Genomic DNA, 6,783 nt, shown 5'->3' on the forward strand with positions numbered 1-6,783 from the left:
ATACACTAATTATAATACAATAATAATAATACACTACAAGAAAACTTGTTTTTAGCAATAGAAAAAGTCGTTGCTAAAAACCTGATTTCGTTGCTAAAAATGCTTTTTGCAACGAATTCCATTGTTGCGGGTACAGTCGTAGCTAAAGGTTTTAGCAACGACTATGGTAGTTGCAAAAGGTATCTGTTTTTTGCAACGAGATCTATTGTTGCAAAAGAAGTATCGTTGCAATTCCTTCCAACGTTTTTAGCAATAAAAAAGCTCGTTGCCAAATTTTCTGCATTTTTAGCTACAACTGTTTTCGTTGTTAAATATATGTTTTTCACAACAATTCAAGTTGTTGCAATACATGATAGTCAATCTTTTGCAACGACTTTACTGTAGGGAAAACAATTAAGTAAATTTGTTATTAATGTTTTTAGCAACAACTATTACCGTTGCAAAAAATGTACACATTTTTCGCAACGACTTTGTTATCTTCTAAAACAATCTACAATCTATATATAAACTAGACAATTAAAATAATAAATAATTTATAACCAACTAAATTAATATCACCGATTATCATTATATATTAATTTGTATCCCAAAATATCACACGTCCCAAATATTATCGTGTCTCAAAAATACACGTAATTCATATACATGTAACGTATAACCAATTTTCCGAAATAATTCTCCTACCATATACAAGTTTTCATGTAAAAATTTACAAGTGATAGGCACTTTGCATTCTCAATCTCCATAGTTGATGCTTCAATTTCATCTGCTTCCATTGAATCTAACACCTCCGTTTGTATTGAATCTGCAAAATAAGCAAAACATCCATTCAAAACTCTCCAAGCAATAAACATGTAAAGTACTTTGTTGAAGCCCCGCCTTTCAAACTAACCCATGAAACTAATGACCTGTAAGAGAGCTCAAATGGTCTTAACTTATTAGCTACCTCATATTCTATTATTTTTTTAGTCTTATTTTGGACAAACTCGAAAAGAGAACAGCAAACATACACCAATACAGAATTATGGATCCCACTATATGCAGCACATAAGCATAGTACATAACTCATGAAATAACGTACTTAATTAGCTACCTCGTATTCTAATACTTTTCGTCTTATTTTGAATAAACTCAAGAAGAGAACAACAAACATACACCAATATAGAATTACGGATCCCACTATATGCAGCATAGTACTTACCTTATGATATAACATACAAATCAACTTGAATAAACATTACCAGCTTCAATTTGAAAAGAACAATATAATTTCAATGCTCAAACATTACCAGCTTCCACCTCTTCTCTTCAACCGATGTCCAAGACGATAAGCAACCCGAAAACAAGCAATACATATTTACAAGCACGAAAGTGTTCAAGTTTTACATTTGCTCTAGAAATATTATAAGAAAGGAACCAGAATTTGGAATTAGCTAACTAACCTGTCATGAGCTGCATTGCCTTTAGAACCTTAGTATCAGGTGTGACAGTAATGAGTTTGTTCTACGAGCACACAATACGTTCAGTAAGAGGACATGAAAGAGTTTAATTAGACTCAAAGGCAACCATATTTAACGAAAGTGTAGACAGAGTCCCGAATATATTTCGATGTGAATAATTCATTTGCATAGTAATGCAAGTTTTTCAGGAAAATATATTTCAATTAAAATGACAGCTAATAATGGTTTATATGTTAAGAGTGACAGCTAATAATGGTTGTTCCTATACGTTACATAACGGGGTTTTGCGATTCGGTAGGCTCAAGAACTGTTATAAACTGGTCATTATGTAACGGAACGACCTCTTTATATTCCCGATGAGGTGTGACATACCTGTTCAGTCATGATGTCACCAACTTTGGTGGATTTTGAGGATCTTCCTTGTACAATGATTTTTCTTAGATAATCTGCAACATGAAAAACAGATTTTAGTTGCCTGAAGTCCAGCCGCTATGCTTTTGTTAGCTGCATTTAGCATGATATGAACTAGTTTAAGGGATAAGTTTGTGCAAAGAAGGTACAGTTTCTTTTGAGTCTAATCTAGGAAGCAGCTCACTGAGCATATGAAACTCACTCAGAAAGTAGCAAAGAGCATATGCAGGAAGCAACTCACTGAAGCATTATCTTATGTATTGCAAGCCTCTTAACACTGCACATTCTGAACATGCGAAAAATAAGCTAATTGCTTACCTAAGGCTTTTCAGCCTTGCTTAAACGCTAGAAAATGTGTGGAGAGCTCAAAAATTGCCAAAGATACTTGACAATGAGTCAATGACACAAGACTTAGAAGAATCCAGGAGAGCCATATGACCAACACTATTATAGAGTCAAATTGTCATAACATTGGGCTTTTAAATGAGACATTGTAGGAAGATTGGGTAGTTAAGATGAGTATGTTAAGGTAGATTAAATAGGCATATCCTAAAGGAAAAAACTAACTGATATAACCCCATCTTTAGTTCATTACATGGTCCCATTTGATGATTCTTTTCACGTATTACAGATCTAAATAAGTCAAACCCTCACATCCGCTTCACCCAAGGCAACTTGTATGTCTTGTAAATAAACGGCACAAGTGAAGTTTTGGATCAGTGGCGGATCTTGGGTCGTAAATTAGAGGGGGCCAAACTTATAATCCAAACAAAAAGCTAGGGGGGACAAAGTTATAAACAACTTATGTAACGAGAAATCTACAATTTTTTTCAGTTCATTCCAATTCATCAAAGGAACATAATTGAACCCAATTTTCAAAGTACTGAATGTTAATATTATAGAAGAATTTCTGACTGACAAAAACCCAAAACTCAAAAAAATCTTATCCTGAAGAACCTAACACGAACAAATTTTAAAGAAATACAGGTATTTCAGATTATTATTTAAAAATTTTCATAAAACTTTCTAGTAAATGGAAGAAATTATTAGTACCCATAAACACCAAAGAGAAAAAATGCAACAGAATCTCTTGAATCATTTGACAATTCCGGATAAAAAACAGCAACAAGAATTATAAGGCTATTTAGGATTTCTAATGGAAATTTTTCATAAAATTTATAAATAAAAAAAGCTTTTGTGAATTAATTGGAAAAATAAGCAGCATTATCAACCCAGAAATAAAAAAAGCTTTTTATCAGTTTTCATCCTGCAAAGTCAAAGAAGCACAAACATGGAAAAAAATTACAGATTTAGAGATGAATAAACAAGAAATTGAAGAGCTGATATGAAGAAACAATGAAACAAATCAGTAAATCAACAAATTATAATTAGGGATTTAGGGAATTAGGGTTCATAAATGAAGAAATTTTACTTAGGGTTCAAAACCAGCATCAAAACGAGTAAACGACAGTCGACAAAACCAACATTCAAGCATCAAAACCAGCATCAAAACCAGGCCAGCATTCATATTTTGATTCATCTTCACCATAAAATCAAAAAGAAAACGAATGATGAAAACCAGTATTCAAAACCAACATTCATCTTCACCATTTGATTCAGAACATCAAGATCAAGAGAAATAGAGAATCAAAATCAATTATCAAAACCAGAATCAAAACGAGTAAACCACAGTCGACATACTCGACAAAACCAACATTCAAAAATCAAAACTAGCATCAAAACCAACATTCATCTTCAACATTTGATTCAGAACATCAAGATCAAGAGAAATAGAGAATCAATATCAATTATCAAAACCGGCATCAAAACGAGTAAACAACAATCGACAAAACCAACATTCAAAAATTAGGGTTCATAAACGATTAAACGTACGGCGTGACGGCGGTGGCCGGTGGCACTAGGGAGGCAGGGACAGGAGCGCCGGAGGTACGACGTCGATGTGGGGAGGCCGGAGGCGAGGCAAGCAGGCAGGAGGCTTGAAGCAGGGAGGAGGCGATTTTGCTGTTTCGCGTCGCGTGAGGCTTGGCTTTCTGAAGCAAGCTTTCTCTCTTTCTCCAATTTCCCGTGTATTTGGTTTTCAATTTTTTTTTTTTTGCAATGACATTGTTGTTGCAATACATAAAATAATTTTTCGCAACGACTCGTGTTGTTGCGTTACCTAATAATGCTTTATAGCAACGACTGGTATCGTTGCAAAAAACAAATATTAATTATTTCAAAGCCCGTGCTCATTTTTTTTATGGCAACGATTATTTAGCAACAACAACGGATTTTGCAACAATTTGTATTTTTCGCAACGAAAAAAATATAGTCCTTGCTAAAACTTGTTGCTAAAAACAAGTTTTCTTGTAGTGAACACTATACGACGACTAATAATACATTGTTAAGATTATCAATAAGTAATTCATGGCCTAGTGGTTGGAGTGTTAGCATTATAACTTAAATGTCTTGAGTTCAAATATTACCCAAGGCATTTGTGAGGAAGGAATATTATTGATGTTTACTTGTTAGGTGTGTAAGGTGGTGATCCATGTTGGCATGATGTGGCTATGACGTGGCAATCCATTCAACAAAAAATGGATTTTCGACTAATTTCCGAAATAGTGCTTACCGACTAACTTTCCGACTAACAAAGTTTAGTCGGAAATTCCGATTATTTTCCTACTAAAATGAATTTCCGATCATTCTGATCCGACTACCCAAAACGGTCGAAATTCAGTTGGTATAGAGCTTTACTGACTAATTTCCGACTGTTTTGGGTAGTCAAAAATTTGTCTTTTTTTTGTAGTGTTAGAGAGACGGTCTCCCAGGAGATCGGCTGATGTTAAAATACATAATACATTGTACATTTATATTTTTTGGTTCATCTATACATTCTTACACTTTAATTTTGTGAGCTCACTTATCTCTTATTTTTGGTGTATACTCACATCTTCGCTTTCTATGAGCACACTCTTACTTTGTTGTGTGATTTAAGCTTATTTGACTTTGGCTTTTACTTCACCACTTATTCACTCCAATTGGCTATATATTTATAGCCTTACTATGCCGATTACTTAAATGGCTACTAAGAACTTTCTACATAATCAAGTGCTTCCACACTTTCAATTCCATTAGATTTCTAGATTTTCTTTCTTTTATTATATTTATATATTTTAGTATATCTCCAACATTAACAATGTAATACAATATTTAAGGGAAAATAGATAGCCAATAGTACACTATAAGGTCTTTAAACATGTTGCTGTTGTTTGCTGACTACCATTTGATCTGTTAGTGATACTTGATCTGTTGTGCTGCCACATGACTTGCTTGAGATGTGCCACCAGTTCCTGTTTGTGGAAGGTGCTCAAGCTATATTCTTAACACCCCCTCAAACTAGAGAAGTTCGAAGGACATACCTTAGTTTGCTTAGAAGTTCAATAAGGGTACTGGCTTTGCAGAAGAGAGAATTTTTGTTAATATAATGCCTAGTTTGATGTATTGTCGGCAAATATGAGACTGAGAGTTGTAATAAACCTTCCAACACTTTTTCTCCAATATAATGACGATCAATCTCAATATTTTATACGCGATCCTGAACCACAAGATTTTTTACCAATGTAAATGGCGAATTTATTGTTATAGTGTTATGGGTTTAAGTTTGTTAAGCCCTAATTTCAGTTAATAATGTGACCACCCGACTGACTTTTGCTGCTGCTGCAGCCATGACTACTCTGTATTGAGCTTCAGAGCTAGATCTTGATAACATTTTTACCACAGGGGAAAATGCTTCTTAATAATTCACACCATATTTTTGATTGTATTCTTTGGCAACTAATCTTGTCTTGGCAACTAGCTATTGTAAATGGTGTGTCTTGAGTGCACATTTGAGGTGTACATTCATATGTGTCTCTTGGTATGAAATACTATGAGTATGTTAATGTGGGTGTTTAAATTGGTAACTTAATGTTTATGGTGTTTAAGTGTGATTTATTAGTTGAAGTAATCATGGGAGTTATTAGTCTTGATGATGTTTAATGAAGAAGTGCAAAAGATTACTTGAAGATGTTTTGCTATGTTTTAGTCGAGCAGAAACTGATAGAAAGAATACTGAAGGTCGCTCGACCAAGCAAGCCTCCTGAGTGGGTCGAGCAAACAAACAGAATACATCTAGTAGCCTGTTGTAGCCCGCTCGACCGAGCGAGCCTCTATTTTGGTCGAGAAGACCTTCTGACGATTCATAAGTTGCTGCTTTCGTCCCTTTAACTTCTTGAAGTTGTTTCAAAGTAGTTAATACTCAAAATTAATGTTGTATTCTCATTGAATGTACTTAGTATTATAAATAGAGAGCTCTTATGCTCATCCAACACACATCAAACACAACCCCTAAGCCAAACACATAGCCTTTTGTTTTATCTCTTACATGATTGTAATACTTTATTTGTAAAAGTGTTTTACTCCATTGAAATAATATAAACAAGAAACTACACACCACGGAGGACGTAAACATTATTGGGCAAACCTCCTTAAATCATTGTGTCATTTTGCAAATTTTATTTCATCAAACGTTTGTTAGTTCATTGAAATTGTTATCGTTCATCAAAAATCTTAGAATCGTATCGATTTTGGCAAATTACTTCACTAGCCTTTTTCCATTCAGGATTTGTAATGGCTTGTTTATAGTCTTTTGGTTCATGATGAATATATGAATAGGACTAAGCCCCACTAGTGACCTTTTTCCTGATTACAATAGTAGTCTTTTGAGGTGCATTGGTTGTTTGTGAGTCCTAGAAGACCTCCTAGGCTCATTTATGTTAGTTTCAGTGTTTTGCTCTTGGTCTGTTTCAAGAATAATAGTTTCCTTTTGACTATTATTCCTATTTTAGGAAGTGGATACATTATAAAGATC

Source organism: Amaranthus tricolor, chromosome 17 (genome assembly GCF_026212465.1).
Source record: "Amaranthus tricolor cultivar Red isolate AtriRed21 chromosome 17, ASM2621246v1, whole genome shotgun sequence".
Taxonomy (NCBI): Eukaryota; Viridiplantae; Streptophyta; class Magnoliopsida; order Caryophyllales; family Amaranthaceae; genus Amaranthus; species Amaranthus tricolor.